This window comes from Camellia sinensis, chromosome 4 (genome assembly GCF_055761805.1).
Source record: "Camellia sinensis isolate YWXY chromosome 4, ASM5576180v1, whole genome shotgun sequence".
NCBI classification, from domain to species: Eukaryota; Viridiplantae; Streptophyta; class Magnoliopsida; order Ericales; family Theaceae; genus Camellia; species Camellia sinensis.
The window spans coordinates 125,414,068-125,434,857 of record NC_138964.1 but is presented as its reverse complement, the minus strand read 5'-3'; positions in this window follow the sequence as shown (position 1 = coordinate 125,434,857).

Below are 20,790 nucleotides of genomic sequence, written 5' to 3'. Positions count from 1 at the left end.
ATGTTGAGTAATGTAACGAGTGTTCAAACAGTCTTTTTTTTCATTTTTGTGTTTGTATTTTTTTTTTGTACTTCTTATAGAGTTGTTGTCACTCTCTTGTGTGACAATGAGATTAGCCCTGTCTGAGAAGAAAGGTTCTGGGTTAAAATAGTTATATATTAAAGATAAAATAGGTTAAAATAATTAATAAAATAAAATATTAAATTTAAATAATAATTATTTTATTTTTTTTCTCATAACCATCAAATAAACTACAAATATATATATATATATACATCTTCAAACATAACTTTTTTTAGCTAAATTAAAATAGTAAAATACTAAGTGGAATAGCTAACTTTCTAAACAAGCTCTTTATTTGCAATATTGGTTATTCAGCGGCCTTTTAAAGTTGAAAACCATGGGCTGTGTTATCCTCCTACAGCTCTCTCATCACCTCTCCTCCACCTGACCACCACCATCTTGTTCTATATTTGCCACCTAAGTTAGGGGTGATTTGAGGATTGACCTTTTTAGTAATATTTTAATTTTTTATAAATAGATATACAAAAAGTAAAAAGAATTAATTGATTTTTTGTAGTGATTTTTTTACTTTTTGATTATTTTCTTGAGTTGTCAAACAAGACCTAAATTTAAAATATAAAAAAAAAAAATCCTTACTTAGATCATGTTTTGTTTGTCCAGTTAGTTTAGACAAGATTATAAGTATAATGAGATTAAGTGGTGAGAATGTAAAATAAAGTGTGTTTGTCTGTAAACTAATGTGGTGGGATTAGTAAGTTTGAATTAAATCTATAAGTGTTAGTAATGGGCGCTCATGTAGCATGACCATTTGAATTTGAATTTGAATCTTATCCAAATAGGTTTTGAAATTGAATTCAAACCTATTTAGGATAACCACTCAGGATACAGATATTATCTCCATTACTGATATGGATAGATAATAATAACACATTATATATCTGGTATATGGGTGATGGGTGATTAAGAGAGAAACAACGTATGATTTGAGTTTTACCCATATACTGAATCTCTCCCAAAAACAACGATCAAGTCATTTGCATTGTGATTTGTGTGGGTGATATTCATTCTATAATATCACTTCACTGCTGGGTTGGTTTATCAGATTCTGGAAGCACGTGATTTACCCACGAGATCCTTCAATTCAGACTCTATTTATAAGGTATGACCATAATTTTTTATTCCGCTGCGTTATACTTTGTTTACATTGGTATCAGAGCGAGTTGATGGATATTTTCGTGTTTCCTTTAATCATGTATATATTTTTATATGTATATGTATACATTATATACATGAATATTTGTAGAGGAGAAAAAAATCTAATTTTATCAGATTAGTAGCATAAATATATTTTTTTTATGTTCATTAATGTCTTTCTTCATACTATAAATGGTTTTATTTTGAAAAAAGGAGTCCGGCAGTACAAAAATCGGACCAGAAAACACCCTGGAAGGCGGCGCGTGGTCTGCACGCACCACTTGACACCGTGAGTCGCTCCCATGCGCTCCCACGCGCAGCCACGCGCTCCCACGCGCTAGATGCTCTGCCGATGCGCCTGCACGCGCGCGTCCGCGGCACTGTCCGCGCGCGTCGTGCCCTGAGCCGCGGGCTGAGCTGCGCTCCGAGCCGCGTGCTGAGCCGGGCTCGCTGAGCCGCGCCGTTTTCCTCCGCCGGCTGGGCTGGCTTGGCTGCTGATGTGTTAGGCGCTGTTTGTTTTGTTTTTAATTCTGAATCACGTTAAATGGTCATAATTAATTCATTACATATTTGTTTTATGCGTGGCTTGTACTGTTAGACTCAGAATTAATTTTTCTACATTCTGTAAAATATAAAATATTTTTTCTGTGTTAATAATTCATGTTTTATGCTTTAAAATGCTTCTGGTATTGCATAAATAATTTTCTGAGGTTGAAATTTTTTTGTAGACTTCTGAAAGGTTTTACTGTTTACTGGTAATATTATCTCATTTTATCAGTTTCTGGATTTTTTTTTCTAATTTTATGTGTGTTTATTAGTTATTTAAAATTCCAGAATATTTCAGAATTATGTACATTTTAATTATGGCATAATCTGAATATTGTTTTTGTTTATCAGTTTCTGGATTTTTTATTTCTAATTTTATGTGTGTTTATTAGTTATTTAAAATTCCAGAAAATTTCAGAAAATTCCAAAAAATTCCAAAAAATTTCAAAATGTTGTACACTTTAATTATGGCATAATCTAAATATTGAATACAGCATATTTTTTGGGTTTGTAATATGTTGCAATTAAAGAAGCATGATTATTTATTTATTTATTTATTTAAATTCCATTATTAAATAAATATAGCCTGAGTTGTTTGTAAATTTACATTGAGATGCTATTGTATGGAATTTATCATGTTTTGTATATGCCATAAGTAGTGGGAGATTGTTTGATTGTTTTTTACGCATGGAATTAAATTAAATTTTGATAATTATCACTAGAGGCGCAAGAGATGATTACGAGCATAGCAAATTTTCGATCTTGAGACATGTGTAAAATTATCATTATTTAATTTAGATTCTTTTTTGCTGCAAAATGTTTTATTTTGTGTTGCTATCATTAATATCCCCTGCGCATTTATTTACTCTGTATATAGAAATGGCTGCTAAGACAGTGGTGGCAGACTTAACTAAGGGAGAGAAATTGGATGGCGACAATTATGATATATGGCGCCGTAAGATCCAATACCTCTTCAATGAGCAAGAAGTGTTGACCACACTTGAACAAGTGATGGTTGAGCCAGAGCAGGGCAATACAGCTCAACATCGTCGTGATCTTGAAGCCTTTCAGACTTGGCGTAACAAAGATCGGTGTGTGCGCTTTACTATGTTGAGCAGCATGCACAACGACTTGATTAGTGAGTTTGAGCATTACCCGACTGCATTTGAGATGTGGGAAGCTCTCAAGCAAAAGCTTGGTATTACCTCTTTGGCAAAGCTACGTGGGCTGACTATGAAGTTTGACTCATATCAGAAAAGGGCGCATCACTCGATGAAGCAGCATTTGAGAGTCATGTCAGCCATGATACGTGAGCTTGCGGCTGCTGGGCACAATTTGACTCAAGAGCAGCAAGTACAGGCTGTGATACGCTCTCTGCCAAATTCTTGGGAGCAGATGAAGCAGAACATGATGCATAATGAGAGTGTGAAAACATTCAAAGATATATCGCGTCATTTGGAGCTAGAGGCTGAGCGCCTTGAGGCGGTTAAGTCTGATGGTTCTGCTATGGTGGTTGAGTCAAGCACGTAGGACTTCTCAGTTCAAATGTGGAAAAGCAAAAGGTGTCCCTAAGAAGCAAGCAGCAGCTGCGCTTAAGCCCAATGGTGCTAGAAATTTCAAGCGTAGGGGCAAGAGAGGTGGTAAGAAGGCAAAGGCTAAATTGACATGCTTTAACTGTAACAAAGAAGGACACTTCGCTCGGGATTGCCCTAAGCAGAAGAAGGTACTCCCTTACTTAATTTCTCGCATTCAATGCTTTGTGTCTAGTCAAGCATTAATTGCTCATTCTCCTCATTTTTGGGTTGTAGACTCCGGAGCAACAGACCACATCGCGAGGGACAGAGTAGGGTTCGTTGAGTATCGCCAAGTACCTGCTAGGAGCAGAAAAGTTTACATGGGGAACGAGTCCAGTGTGGAGGTGCTTGGCATTGGCACATTCAAGTTGGAAATGCAACGAGGGCGCACCTTGTATCTTCATGATGTTCTTTATGCTTTGGATATTCAACGAAACTTAGTTTCAGTTATTAGCATGATGAGCCTTGGTTTTAGCTTTTGTTTTGAGAATAATGGTGTTAGCATTTATTTGGGAACAATTTTTTATGGTTTTGGTTATCTTTCAGATGGTTTTTTAGTATTAGATGTGATGATTCTAGTCTTAATAAAAATGCCAATGGCTCTGTTTCTAATATTGCATCTTTTTGTGATAATGATTCTATGAGATGGTATGCTAGATTAGGCCACATAGGGCAAGACAGGATGACTAGATTGGCTAGAGAAGGTCTTTTAGGCCCACTCGCTAGAGTCACTTTGCCTACTTGTGAGCACTATCTTGTTGGAAAGGCAACAAGGAAACCATTTGGGAAAGCCATAAGGGCATCTATTCCATTGTAACTTATTCATTCTGATATATGTGGACCAATGAATGTGAGGGCAAGGCATGGAGCCCCTTATTTCATCACATTTATAGATGATTGCACGCGTTTTGGTCATGTCTATTTGATTTCTCACAAGTCAGAAGCATTGGATTGCTTTAGACGGTATGTTAATGAGGTTGAGAATCAATTAGACAAGAGCATTAAGGCTCTAAGGACTGACCGAGGACGTGAGTATCTATTTGAGCAATTTAAAGTGCTCTGTGAGGAAAAAGGAGTTATCAGGCAATTGACAATTCCTAGGACTCCGCAACAAAATGGTGTAGCAGAGAGAAGGAATCGTACATTGCTTGACATGGTTAGATCAATGATGGCGCAAGCTAATCTTCCAATTTCTTATTGGGGAGATGCTTTGTTGACTGCTGCCTACGTCCTTAACCGTGTGCCCTCCAAATCAGTTCCTTCCACCCCATATGAGATGTGGACTGGAAAAAAGCCTGATTTGGGCAATTTGCGGCCTTGAGGTTCGGCAGCTTACATACACAACGCTTCTCATTAGTTTGGGAAGTTGGGCCCTAGAAGAAAGAAGTATATCTTCATTCACTATAGTGAGCATTCTAAGGGCTATATGTTTGTTGGGGAGCATCCGGATAGAAGTGTGACTAAAATTGAGTCGCGAGATGTAGATTTCCTAGAGGAGGATTTCCCTAGCAGAGGTGAGGTAACTGGAGAAGTAGAACTCTATGAGATAGAGGATCTACTTGAAGGCGCACCTAGTAGCCTAGTAGAGAATGAGGAAATAATTTCTCAAGCTCCTAGGGACAGTGGGAGCGATCTACCTACCCATGGATTAGATCCAATGGATGAGGATTCTCAGGATTCTCAACCACGTAGAAGCAAACGTGGAGCTATACCCCGTCGTCGTTTTGAGATTGAAGGGGAAGCATTCATGATTGCTCCGAGTGATGAGATGGAGCCTAAGAATCTCAAAGAGGCTCTCTTATCCCCTGCTAGTAAAGAATGGAGTACTGCAATGGATGAAGAAATAGAGTCTATGAAGAAAAATCATGTCTGGGACTTGGTTAATTTGCCGCTAGGGCGCAAGATTATTGGGAACAAATGGGTTCTCAAAATCAAGTGCAAGGCGGATGGTTCCATAGAAAGGTATAAGGCTCGCCTAGTGGCGAAAGGTTACACCCAACGAAAGGGTGTGGACTATGAGGAAACTTTTTCACCAGTTGTAAGGTTTACCTCTATTCGCCTAATCTTGGCCATAGTAGCTTAGTTGGACTTAGAGCTATATCAGATGGACGTTAAAACTGTATTTCTCAATGGAGAATTGGATGAAGAGATCTATATGGATCAACCAGAAGGCTTTGTGGCAGTAGGTCAGGAGCGCAAAGTTTGCAAGCTTCAACGATCTATTTATGGCTTAAAGCAATCATCCAGACAGTGGAATCTGAGATTTTATCGAGCCATTGTTTTTAATGGGTTTACGATGATTGATGAAGATCACTGTGTGTACGTTAAGCGGTCCAAGGACATTTTTCTGATATTGTCATTATATGTAGATGACATATTATTGGCTAGAAATGACAAGGAGATGATTGTCGCCACTAAAATGTGGTTATTCTCTACATTTGAGATGAAGGACATGGGTGAGGCGAGCTATGTGCTCGGTGTTAAGATCCTTAGGGATCGCTCTAGGAGACTTCTTGGTTTGTCTCAAGAGACTTACATTAAGACTATTCTAGAGCGGTTCCAGATACAGAGCTGCAAACCCATTGACACTCCTGTTGCAAAAGGCGAGAGCCTAAGCCTTGATATGGGTCCTAAGACTCAAGAAGAAAATGAAAAGATGGCCCGTGTTCCCTATGCAAATGCTGTTGGAAGCTTGATGTATGCTATGATGTGTACACGTCCGGACATTTGTTATGCAGTCGGATTGGTGAGTCGTTACCAATCCAACCCAGGACCAGCTCATTGGAAAGCAGTTAAGAGGATATTATGATATCTTAGAGGGACTGCAGATTACACACTTTGCTACCAGAGTTCAGATCTACATCTAGTTGGCTATTGTGATGCTGACTGGGGAGGAGACCTAGATGAGCGTAAGTCTACTTCAGGATATGCTTTCATGCTTAGCGATGGTGTTATTTCTTGGAGCAGTAAGAAGCAATCCTGTATCGCCTTATCGACTATGGAGGCTGAGTTTATGGCTTGTTCATCTGCCGTTCAGGAAGCCGTGTGGTTGAGGAGATTCCTTCAGCATTTGGATGTTGTCACACATACTATAGACCCTGTGACTATCCATTGTGACAGCATGGCCGCACTCGCTTACGCTAAGGATCCTAAATACCACGGTAGAACCAAACACATTGATGTGAGGTTCAACTTTATCAGAGACATTTTGGCGCAAAAAGAAATGATCATGGAGCACATCCCTACGAGTCGCATGGTTGCCGACCCTTTGACTAAGCCCATTGCTAGAGATGTTTATCTTACTCATGTTAGGGCTTTAGGACTACGTAGGTGGTGATATTTTTATGTGTATTCAGTTGAACTCATTTTTTTGGGGATATTTATGCCATTAGTATTCATATTTGTTTCTATTACACATTTATGTTTACTACTTTTAGTAATGGTTTGTGAATTAGCATACACAAAAATTAAATTGATGTTAGCAGGCAAGATTGGCTCACTCACACGAGCAATCGCCCTTAGCGCTAGGTAGCGAGTAAGGATGAGACTAGAAGCTAAAATTATCCACTAGCTATGTCGCCTTGGTTGGAGCCAAGATGAGGTCTTGTTAGAGACCGACCATGGATATGAGAGTACCTATTTTTCCATGATATGTCTGTTATTGATAGCCAAATGCGAGATCTCATTTGATGCCTGAGAGGCGAGCAAATAGAGAATTCGAGTTAGACGCTAGGAAGCGACTCGTGCGCTTAAGAGCGACTAGACTAAGATCTGTATGGTGTGTGAGTTTAACATCACTCTTTGGAAGAGTAACTCCACTGTAACATGCATTCATACTGCATGTGCTTATCGACCCGTTAGCGAGGTGAAAGAATGGATCCCTGCTTCTTCACTGTGTGAGTCCTAAAAGTCATTTTTCCCTAAATGACTTCACTATGTACCCTTTTGTGACTTTTGACTATGTCATAAGGTAAGGGGTTGATGTTCTGCTACTTTGGTATGTTGCCTGCGGTCATGTATGATTCGGCCTTAAGGGACATCACTGGGAAAGCGGTCAATCCTAAACTAAATGGCATGAGGGCAAAGAGAAGATCATCTAGTATTACACCACCGTTGTATATTCACTGCCGGCAACTCACATCGCTCTGTATGAAAAGCGAATTGAGTGTGAATATATTGTAAGAATTGAGAGGGTCAAACATGCTCTTTTCGAGGGATTAGAGATGTTTTTTTTTTGGACCGGTGTAATTAGATGAATCTGGGGTATATGAGACACAATCTCTGTTCTTTTTGGGTTGATGTCTCTATACTGACTCATATTGAGTTTCTAGTATAGAGCTTCCACATGCAGGTGTTCTCAGCGGTCGCACGGTGCATTGGCTAGTATGAGATTGTTCATTTTTTGGGAGATTGAGATAGAGATGTGGCAGTGTCATGCCAACTCATGTGTGAGTGGGAGATGTTAGTAATGGGCGCCCATGTGGCATGACCATTTGAATTTGAATTTGAATCTGAATCTTATCCAAATAGGTTTTGAAATTGCATTCAAACCTATTTAGGATAACCACTTAGATACAGATATTATCTCCATTACTGATATGGATAGATAATAATAACACATTATATATTTGGTATATGGGTGATGGGTGATTAAGAGAGAAACAACGTATGATCTGAGTTTTACCCATATACTGAATCTCTCTAAAAAACAACGATCAAGTCATTTGCACTGTGATTTGTGTGGGTGATATTCATTCTATAATATCACTTCACTGCTGGGTTGGTTTATCAGATTCTGGAAGCACGTGATTTACCCACGAGATCCTTCAATTCAGACTCTGTTTATAAGGTATGACCATAATTTTTTATTCCGCTGCGTTATACTTTGTTTACAATAAGTGTACATAAAAACACTTAGCATATGATGCAACTTTGTTAATTTTATAAAGTGAGGAGCAAAATCATCTTTTAACTACCAATATTCATGAGATTGGATTAACAATTCCAAACTTCCAAGGGGAATGCTAATCCCACCATTAGAGGGATTGATAATCCCATACCAATTTTTACAACCAAACATAATATAAATAGAGTTTACGAATAACTAATGGATGATTCTATTTACACACCACTAATACTTTCAGTACACACCATTAATAGATTAAATTTATATTTCAATAATATCGTTCAATGAAGTGACTATTAAGGACAATATGGGGTGTATTCTACCCATTCGAAAATTTCATATTTAAAAGTAGAAAATAATCTTCACACACCACCATCTTTATATGGCTTAGAGTTTTAACATATAAATATTGTATTTCTTCATCATCTTCACCATTAACATACACATGATATCATTTATTATCAATTAGCTCACTTCATTCTTTTCTCCATTATACTTATTCTTCAAACTCCTTTTGAAAATTTAGGGTTTAAGAATATTAAAATCAATTAGTTTTGAAGTTTTGCATATCATGGATGACACTGAGATGGTTGGTTCTAATATAAATATTGAAAATATTGATTTCAACATTGAAAATGTTAGTTTATGACTTAGCCTTTTGGTTTTTTATTTGTCTCGTTCGTATATTAGAAAGATGAGTTTATTCGTTGTGTTCGGATAACCAGAGTTGAATATTTACACAATGTTCGATTATTTATATTTGAACAAAACGAGTTGAAATTGTTCAGTATATAAAATATGAACTTATTTATTTTGTTCAACATAAATATTCTGAACATATTTACTTTGTTCAATTTTATTTTTTTTGTACAATAATATTATGTTCAAACAATCAGAGTTAAGCCAAACTAGAAATATAAATTGCTATGGAAGTTCAATGGGTAAATCAAATCGAAGGCCTCTGATCGGAATAATTATTAGCCACAAGTTGAACACAATCACTTTACTAAGAGCAATCATGAATACACGTGATGAAATTTGTATTTGTAAAGGTTGAAGTTTTTTTTTTTATAGCAATTACAAGTCTTTCCAACTACAACAACATACCCTAAATCAAATCAAACCAGACCTCCGTTGTTTTTCCATGTGTACAGAACTTATTACCTTGAGAACGAGAAGAGGATATACCTTCTTGATTTGGCGGAAGAAATGGTGGGTGAGACGCTGAGGGTGGCGTAGTAGTTTTGCTGGCCATTGTGCATTGTGGGAAAGATGAATAGTTTTTGGTGTGTGTAATAGTGGTGAAGATGAATAGGTTTTGGTGTATGTAATAGTGTGTATTCAAATAGTTAGTGGTGTATTAATATAGGATTAGTAATAGAAAGTTAAGGTATGAAATAAGATATTTTTCAACTATAAAAATTATTATGTGTACTGAATAATGGTATATACTAAGAATGTTATGTTGGAAAAAATGGTTTTATGGTGACTTTAATATGAAATTAAAGTAGATCCCAACCATTGGTTGATGTGTGATTAAATGGGTTTAGATTCTTTGTAACAATGTCTTTACACCACAAAAAGAATAACAAAAAATCATTAAGAATTGAATGAGAAATTGTCTCATAAAGTTGACCTCATGAATAAGGTATTGGGAATTGTGTATAACTACAAATCCCATATTGATTGTAAAGGAAAGTTTTGATAGGTATTTAAACCTCAAGATTTTGATAAGAACATAAGCCCTTTGGGTCATCCAAATTTTCAGGAGGAAGGCAGTTATGGATGCTTCAAGGATGGGCTTGGGCCAAGACTATGGTCCAAGTTGGTTATGGAAAAATTGCCACACGCGCGCGCCACCTGCCTGGACTGGGCAGGGTTCGGGTCCCTAATTAGTGGGTCGTGGATCTTGGGCTTGGGCTTGAGCTTTAGGCTTGCTGGAATGGGTTTGGATTGAGCCGGATTGGTGGTCCACCAACCTAATCTTTTTGGGCCAAGTTTGCTTCAGATGTGTATATACACATAGGTCTGCTGCAGATATGTATATACACATAGGTGTATAATGTGTGTAACTCACACATTGAATCCCTATCTATTGTGTGCACTACTTCGGCAGTTTTGCAGGAGTAATGGGCATTGGTTGCTAGTCTTCATGGCTGGAGGCTTCTCCTCTCTCCCCTATGGTATATAAATAGTGACCAACCTCTTTGGTTGTCAACACAGATTTTTGCCTTCCAAAATTATACAGTCAATTTGTTTGTTCTTATAATTTTTTTTTCTATGTGAGAGAGTGCTGCTATTGTCAGTTCACCAAAGCTAACAGAAGATGTTTCTGCGTTAGCCGATCTAAACCGTCGTATCTTGGGAGACAAAAGTTGATGTACCTCCAGCACCTATGGTGAGGCGGCTAATCTATTTTAAGGAGACTGTGGTACCACATAGGCTTCAGTTTGATTCCTTGTCTTTCAATATTTCGGTTCCATATGTATTTTTGTTAATCAGGTTTCATGTTCTGTAGTTTAATTGAAATATGAATCTATTTGTTTTATTTAATTGCATAATTTGTACAACAATCATAAAATAAGAAAAAAAAATATATAAAATATAATAATTTGTTTTAAGAAGTATCGAGCCTTTGGATTTAGTGCACAGTGATGTGTGTGACTTAAAAATCATACAATCACGTGGTGGCAACAAGTGCTTCATCACTTTTGTTGATGATTACACTGAATATTGTTATGTGTATTTGCTTAAAAGCAAAGATAAAAAGATTGAAAAATTTATTCTTTTCAATAATGAAGTTGAGAATCAACTAAGCCAAAGATCAAGGCAATAAGAAGTGATCGTGGTGGTGAGTACGAATCCCCGTTTGCTGAGGTTTGTGCTCAACTTGGGATCATTCACCAAACCACAATGCCTTACTCCCCTCAGTCAAATGGTGTTGCTAAGCGGAAGAATAGAACGTTAAAAGAAATGATGAATACAATGTTAATAAGTTTTGGGCTACCACAGATCTTGTGGGAGGGGGGGAAACGATTATCTCTACGAATCACATTCTAAATAGAATCCATCGGAAAAAAGTAGACAAGACTCCATATGAATTATGGAAAGCCCACAAGCCTTCTTATAATTTCCTACGAATGTGGGGGTGTCTTGCAAAAGTGATGGTACCTATACCAAGCGAGTTAGGATAGGTCCGAAAATCGTGGATTATATATTCATTGGTTATGGACAGAATAGTAGTGCATATAGGTGTCTTGTGCACAAGTCTGATATTTCAAATATCCACAAGAATACCATAATGGAGTCAAGGAATGCGTCCTTCTTTGAAGACGTATATCCTTGCCGAACCCTAGGAGAGGATCAAAGTTCTGAGAAGGAACTTGAAGATAATCAAGTAAATGATCAAGATAAGGAAATAGATAAGCCAAAAAGGAGTAAGAGAGCTATGACTGCCAAGTCCTTTGGCCCAAACTTCTTGACTTATATGTTAGAGAGAGAACCTCGAACTTTTCATAAAGCTATGACTTCACCTGAAAGTCCCTTATTGAAAGAAGCAATTAAGAGTGAAATTGATTCCATCTTATAGAACCATACTTGGGAGTTGATTGATCTACCCCCAAGCAGTAAGGCCTTGGGGAGTAAGTGGATCTTTAGAAGAAAGAAGAAAGCGGATGGGTCAATTGATAAGTATAAAGCTAGGCTAGTTATCAAATGATACGGGCAACAAGAAGGCCTGGATTATTTTGATACGTATTTACTTGTGACAAGGATTACATCCATTCGCATAGTGATTGTGATAGCCGCTTTACGTGGTCTGGAGATACATCAAATGGATATAAAGACAGTTTTCTTAAATGGAGATTTAGATGAAGAAATCTACATGGAACAACCCGAGGGGTTTTCAACTCCAAGGCAAAATAAGAAAGTCTGAAAGCTTGTCAAGTCATTATATGGTTTGAAGCAAGCTTCTAAGCAATAGCATAAGAAGTTTGATAACGCTATGTTGTCAAATGGGTATAGAATCAATGAGTGTGACAAGTGCGTATATGTTAAAGACACTGACAAAGGTTATGTCGTTTCGTGCCTATACATAAATGACATACTCATTGTTGATAGTAATGATGAAATGATTAGAAATACCAAGAGATTGTTAAACTTTAAGTTTGACATGAAAGATATGGGCCTTGCAGATGTCATTCTGGGTATTAAAATTACCAGAACATATAGTGGTATTATACTTTCTTAGTCTCACTATGTTGAGAAGATACTTGAGAATTTTGATAAATCATATACAAGTGTGTTTAGGACACCGGTAGACGTAAGTCTATATTTGACCAAGAATAATGGTGAGAGTGTCTCTTAGCAAGAATATTCTCGGGTCATTAGAAGTTTGATGTATCTGGTGAGTTATACAAGGTCGGATATAGTCTACTTTGTTAGAAGGCTTAGTAGATACACGAGTAATCCGAATGCTATTCATTGGAGGGGTATTAAGGGGGTGTTAGGTTATGTATGCTACACCTAGGATTATGGGTTGTATTATATCAGATACTGTAGCTTGCTTTTCGTGTTCCTCGGAGGGGTTTAGTCTCCTCGGATACGATAGCCCTACAGTTCGGACTCCCATGGTTCTGAATCTGATTTCATCAGTGCAATGTGAAACGGATAAACACAAAACAGTCCAATTTCGACAAATCATTTTAGAAAATCGAGTTTGAATCAAAGAAGCCAAAAATGGATTGCATTACCAAATTTCAGAGTCGCCACCTAAATATTTTTGGGAAATTTAAGAAACCTGTGACTCGTGCCAAAGTCCATTAGTCCGTCATCAACAAAGTGTCTCAGCTCGGGAACTTAGGTATGAGAGGGGAAGGTCATGAATTGAGCACCCTACTAACCCGATCAACTATCGACATCTGCCAATCATGATGTGATTTTTATGTACATTATATGCTCTTGTTCCGATTATTAGGCTAACATCACTATGTGATGCACACAAGTATAAACTATTTCACTCATTTTGAAACATTTTGATTTTATGTTTGCTTTGAAAAGTGTTTTGAATATGTACCACTTGAAAAAGTGATCTCATATGTACATTGATCAAATCATCCCAACTTAAACGAAAAAAACCTTCATCCACAGGCATTTAAACAGGTATATTAACTAAGCACTTAGCCTCATGGTAAACATGCTTGATATGTGTAGCCCGACTTTCCGTTCTCCTTTCGGAAGGTGAATAGCCCTACAGTTCGGACTCCACTTGGTTCTGAATCTGATTTCATAAAGTGCAATGTGAAATAGTGAAAACACAAATGAGTCTAAATTCGGAAATTCTTTTTGGAAAATCGATATTTGAATCAAATGCCAAACATGGACTACTTTGCCAGATTTTAGAGTCAGCACCTAAATATTTTTGAAAAATTTAGGAAATCCAAGACTCGTGCCAAAGGCCAGTAGTCCATCATCACCAAAGTGTCTCGGCTCGGGAACTTATGTACGAGAGGGGAATGTCATGAATTGAGGACCCCACTCGCCCGATCAAAGATCGGCCTCTACTAATTATGATGTATTTTTTATTTACATTATATGCTATTGTTCTGATTTATTAGCTATTTTTACTATGTGATGCGCATACAAGGTATAGACTAGTTTGCAAGAATTGAAACACTTGATCTCATGTTTTGTTTCGAAATTGTTTTGTGAATTTGCCACTCAAAAAAAAAAAAAAAAAAAAAAAAAAGTGGGCTAAAATCGACATTTAATCAAACCATCCCAATTTAAACAACTAGCCTTTATCCACAGGCATTCAAACAATTATATCATTTAAGCACTTAGCCTCGTGGTATTCATGCTTTGACATGGCAACACAAACATTCGATGCAAGATGCTAAAACATAAAATTACTCACCTAGTACTCCGAGCCAAAACAAAGCAAAGTAATTAGAAAAATATGCATATTCCTAATTAATGCAATATGACTAATGCAACTCGCACATTATGTATTTTACAGGCTCGGCTATGAGTATGGCATATGATTTCATTCAAGACATGCGAGAGAGCACATATTCAAGTAATGAATTTGAACATTTGATATCGGGTTAGTATGATGAGCCTAACCTTGGATGCATGCAAGACAATGGATGTAAAGCACAAGAATGCTAATGAAATGTGATGTCCTATACTAACCATCATAAGCAAGTAAGTAAAAGGAAGAAAGACGTGGGGTTGGAAGACATACAACTTATTACACAGTTGCCCTCGTGTAGGAGGGTGTGAATCAAAGTCTGAAAGTCCGAATTAAACTACTTATTACAAAACTGAACGAAATCATTAAAGAATTAACTAGCTAACTATGCTATTACAACAAGGGTAACCATGATAAGTAAACTAACTATTTAAGCTAATTAACTACAACAATTACAAATGAACAAGGTTAATTATAATAACAATAATTAATTACAATAATGATAATTAAATACAACAATAATAACTAATAATTTAATCATCAAACAAGGATGCATAAAGATGCACAATGTTCACATGTGCAGTGTTCAAGAACAGCACTGTCTGCCCAGACCATTTTGTTTCACCTTCAGCCACTGCTTTCTATTTTCTGCAAAAAATACACTATTGAACAAACATTGAGGATCGGCCGACCCTCAATAAAGCCCGATCGGGCCTAAAGAAGGTCGGATGTGCCTTAATTTCATGCCAAATCCTATTTTGTGCTTTGAAGTGAAAACAATGCAGACAGAGCATTTTGGACTCTGTTTGTCTCTCTCACACTTCTTTGTCATGGGAAAGCCTCGAGAGAAGGTTAGAATTGTTTCCAAAACCATCAATGAGCAAGTTGATTGCTTGATGATTTTGATGCACAATTTTGGACAAAAATCAATAAATGAAATGAACAACAACCACCCCTCCCTCCTATCATGGAGTGAACTCAAAAAGAGAGGTAGAGACGCTTCAAAATTCATCCAAAACATCATGAATTGATGTAAGATGACCCTTGACACAACGGATTCGGCATAATGTCTGACCAAATCCCAAGCAAGATGACTCATTTTCTTTATGTGGGTTGGTTCATTTTAAGCCAAATTCATTAGTCTTTGCCATCCTTTAATCCATTAAGTCCAAGATGATTGTTATGTCCATTAGGGATTACGTCCACTAAGTGAGAAATATGTCAATCCAGAGGTGATTCTCAACGTGAAAGAGAGATTACACCATTGGCAATGAACCTCCGTAGAGATTAAGTCATTAAGCGTAAATCACTAGTTCACTTTTTGAATAATCGTCAACCGATTGAAATAATTATCAAACGAAAGAGATGAATGGCAAGTTGATTATTAAAATGAGGTTCTTAAACATGGAAATGAATTGAAGAAAAGCTTAGAACAATATACTACAAGCTATGTATACAAACTTATGAGACAACAACCAAGCTAATCAATACATGAACTATTAAAACAACTTAGAACAGACATCCTTCAAGTGATGAAAAACAGTGACTAAAAATGCATGAAAAGAGCCTAAAAAGCTAAACAACAAAGAGAGGAAACAAGGCTAGTAAACAAGAACAAGGAGAGGTGGCTAACCTCTCCACTTTTGAAACCTTAAAGCATGGTTTTTAGCCTTTTTCAAACTCTAAAAATCAGTGTAGAGAACAAAGAAAAAGAGTGTAAAAGTAAGGGTTTAAGCTATAGATAAAGGTGTAGAAAGAGCAAACTCTCTCTACCTTTTTGGTAGCTCTTCAAACCCAAACTTAAACACTTAAAATAGGATCAAAGCAACACAAAACAATAAGAACTAGGTAGCAAATGAAAGAAATGAAAGCAAGAGAGAAGATAGCAAGCTTATACCTCTCAAGGGAGTAAGCTTTTTGTTTGTGATCAAACTAAGCTCCAATACACTCTCAAGCTTGAATTATGGTGTTCAAGGCTCAACCGAGGTTCCTAGACCAAGGTATGAAGGTGTGTATGGTGTATGAATATAGGTTCAAGGTGGTAGGTTAACTCAAAGTGTTGCTTGCACAAGAAGAAGGAGAATAAAGAGCTCTCAAGGTGGTATAATGGCTTTTTTCAAATTCTTCAACCCTCAAAACAGAGATATATGGTCGTTTTTATAGAATTTGAGCAAAAAATATCATAAATATCTTCAAAGATGGATAGCTGGCAACCTCCTACCTAGAACAGTGTTTCTTGCTACCAAGGCCTGGCCGGCCTTCAATGAGGCACGGCCGGGCCTCAATGCATTCCCCTATTTTTCTGTTTCAGCCTCAGCACAGGGTGGCACAATGTGTAAAAATGGATTTCTTGGGTATAATCAATGGGAATATAGGAGGTTTGGGATTGTTTTGAAGCTTAAACAAGGCTCCTTCGTTGAGACCTCGAACCACACACAATACCACTTTCATCATCGAGTGTACCAGACAAAACGCTCGAGCCTTGCGAGCAGTCAAAAATGGAGTGTCCACAATATGGCAACACTAACATTTATGCAATATGCTAAAGCAAAACTGCTCACCTAGTACATTGAGGTAAGCCAAAGAAAACAAAAATGAGTAGAAAAATGCATGATCCTAAACAATGCAACATGACTAATGCAACGCATACAAAATGCAATTAATAGGCTTGGCTACTAGTATGGCATGTGAGTCAATTCAAGGCATGCGATAAAAGCACGTATTCGGTTAAGGAAGTTGAAATTGACATGGATTAGTATGATGAGCCAAACCTTATGCATACAAGACGAATGGATGCGAGTCATGGAAAATGCTAAGAAAAACATGATGTTATACGCTATCCATCATAAGCGAGTAAATAAAAGGGAGAAATAAATAGGGGCCGGAAGGCATATACACATTATTATATATTTGCCCTCGCGCAGGAAGGTCCAAATGTTCAAGTGTTCGAATTTTAACTAACTATTACAATACCAAACGAATAAGTAAGCTAAATTAACTAGCTATTACGAGTTCAAAGGAATTTAAGTAATTAATTACAACACACTACTATTAAAGCACTAATTTTGCGAGCCACGGGAAGTAAAGAAGTGCACATGCATGAATGGGAATATCCACCCGAAAACACCTCTGTATTGCTGCTAGAACTGTTCTGTTTTGCAGTCAGAAAAATGATCTATTTTATCCCTAGCTTCTGCTCTGTTCTGTAATGAAAATGGCACTGTCTGTGTAAAATGAAGTGGCTGGCCAGCCAGAAAAAATGGTCGGCCGAATGGTTAGGTGGCCGACTGTCCACTATTTTGTGGGTCTGCCATGTTACAACGGAAAAGAAACAGAGCACAAACAGAGTATTTCCAGAGAATGTTTGTGATTTCTGCCTCTCCCTATCATGAAACAGATCAAGAGAAGGGTAGACTCGATTCGCAAACCATCAATTGATGCAAACTCGTTACGTGATGATCTATGAATCGATGGGACAAAGTCTTAATAAATGGAAAGTAAATACCAACAAAACCTCCTCTCTCTCATGGAGTTACCTCAAGGGAGGTGGTAGACATTGATTCTTAAGCCAATATCATCACTATAGAGTATGTAATGACTCAAGACTCAATGGGTTCAATTAACATCCGATTGAACCCGACTTGATTTTATTCTCTTCCTTCTTTTAGTCCAATTTTATTAACCTCTTTTAATTACCTTTTCATTCTTTAATTATTTAGTCAAAAAATGAGAATTAAGTCAAACAAGAAGTTGTTCTTGACATGAAAGAGATGTAATGCCTTAGTAATAAACCTCTGAAGAGATTAAACCAATAAGTATGGAAGGTCTCTTTCGCATGCCTTAAATAACACTCGTTTGAAACAACTCTTAAACAAATAAAACCAAGAAAGGAGGGAGAGTACATAGATGGTTATTGAAAGTGTAAACACATGTATGAAAAGCATAAAATATGTTGGTGTCTAAGGCCTAAACCACCAAACCTATGAGGATTACAACACTTCAAGCATACTATGCAAGGCATGAATGAAGTAAACACATTAAAACAGTCCTAAAACTCACAAAAACAGTGTTGGAATTAGCATGCAAAAGTTAAAAAAAGTGAACTGAAATAATGGAGGAATGAAACTAGTAAGCAAGCCTAAGGAGAGGTAGCTAACCCCTCCACTTTTTGAATCTCAAAACCATATTTTTAGCCTCTAAAAAACTCTGAAAAATAGTGGTAATAAATTAAAAAATAGATGGGAAACACAAGGACAAAAGCTTAGAGAACAAGATTCAAAGAACGGTGGTTTACCCCTCTACCTTTGATAGCTTTAAGCCATAAGTTTCAACCCATAAAAAATAGTGTAAAAATATTACAAAAATAGCAAGAAAAGATAGAGGAGGAGTAGTGTGAAGAAGGTCAAGGTTATACCTCTTGAAGATGAGTAACTTTTTGATTCACAAATCCACAAGTAAGCACCCTCAAGAGCTGAAATTTAGACTCAAAAACCTCAGCAAGGAGAGTTAAAAAATGGTTTAAGAAGTATATTAAGGTGTATATAGGTTGCAAGATAGAGAGAGAGATATTTTCAAGAATTTGAGCTTTTGGAATTTTTTCTAACCTAAAAACATAAAGTATGGTTCTCTATATATAGAAAAACTAGTGCCTTAGTCAGAAATATCTAAATAGAGCCAGTTGGTGCAGTACATGTACATGGGGGAACAGTTGGCAGCAAAATATGTCAGCCACTAAATTCTGGCCAGCCGGCCACCTTTTGGCCTACAGGCCTCTGGGTGGTCAGGCTTGGAAAAAATAAGTTTTGGTCCGAAGGTGGTGCAAGGTTCTGGGCTCTAAAACTTGAGAACCGAGGCTTCTTGGTGAGAAAATTGAACGTACGTTCAACGTAGTATTTCATCATCGAGTGATCAACTTGAGGCACCCAAGTCTTAAGGACGGTAAAAAATTGGATGTCTACAGATACCCAGCGGTACTAGAAGGGTATAGTGACGCTAATTAGATATCTGATATAAAAGACTCCAAATCCACTAGTGGTTATGTGTTTACCCTCGGAAGGGCAGCCGTGTTTTAAAAATTTTCTAAGTAAACGTGTATATCGAGATTAACGATGGAATTTGAGTTTATTGCTTTGGATAAAGCAACTGAAGAAGCTAAGTGGCTTCGCTAGTTCGTTGAGGATATTGCATGTTAGCCGAGGCTTGTGCCTACTATCTGTATTCATTGTGATAGCCAATCGGCGATTGGATGGGCACAAAGTCATATGAATAATAGAAAGTCTAGACATATCCGTTGTAGACATAATTCCATACGACAACTACTCTCTAATGGAGTTGTTTCTCTAGACTATGTAATGTCTTAGGGCAACATTACGGATCCTCTAACCAAAGGGTTAACTTGAGAATTAGTAGAAATGTCATCAAGAGGAATGGGGTTAAGGCCTTTAGTAATGTTACCGGAACAAAAAACGCAACCTAGTTGACTGGAGATCCTAAGATGTAGGTTCAAAGGGACAACCTAATTTCATGTAACGGGTGAGTCACTAAAGAGGTAAATCTGTTTGCCCATTTCTTTGTATAGTGATACCCTCTGGGGGTGGAAGGTTAAGCTAATGCTTTTAGTGATCCAAGTGATATAGATAATCAATTGCGGTATAATGAGATACCTTATATAGGTCACCTATGTGAGTGCGAAATGAGGCCGCTTCTTTAAGAACTGGTAAGGTCGAATTCTTTAAAAACACTCATTGAATCAGACTAGTGTTCTAGGGCCATATCGAACACACCAGTGAGAACAAGAACAATGGTCGGACTAACTTGTATGTGAGGTCTATTGTCTCGGTTTACACAAACGGCCAAACAGTTTAAGATATCACATTCACTGGTCAACCAGTAAATCCGATAGACTTTACTACAAAGGTTCAAGGCCAAAAACTACCTTTTCTGATGCAGGGTTAATCTGTGTGCTCTCTCTCAGAGTCTTTGTTGTAAACATTGTCTGTTTTCTTTATTCGGTCAATTTTTATTCATGTGGGGATTGTTGGAAAAAATGATTTTATGGTGACTTTAATGTGAACTTAAAGTAGGTCCCAACCATTGGTTAATGTGAGATTAAATGGGTTTAGATTCTTTGTAACAAGGTCTCTACACTACAAAAAGAATAACCAAAAATCATTAAGAATTGAATGAGAATTGTCTCATAAAGTTGGCCTCATGAATGAGGTATTGGGAATTATATATAACTACCAATCCCACATTGATTGTAGAAAAAAGTTTTGATGGGTATTTAAATCTTAAGATTTTGATAAAGGCGTGAGCCCTTTGGGTCATTTAAATTTTTCGAAGGAAGAGAGTTATGGATGTTTCAAGGATGGGCTTGAGCTAAGACTATGGTCCAAGTTGGTTATGGAAAAATTGCCACGCGCACATGCGCTGCCCGCCCGGACCCAGCCAAGTCTAGGTCATGGTTCTTGAATTTTGAGGCTTAAGGCTTCCTAGAATGGGTTAGGTTTGGACTGGGTCGGATTGATGGTCCACAAACCTAATCTCTTTGGGCCAAGTCTGCTGCAGATTTGTAT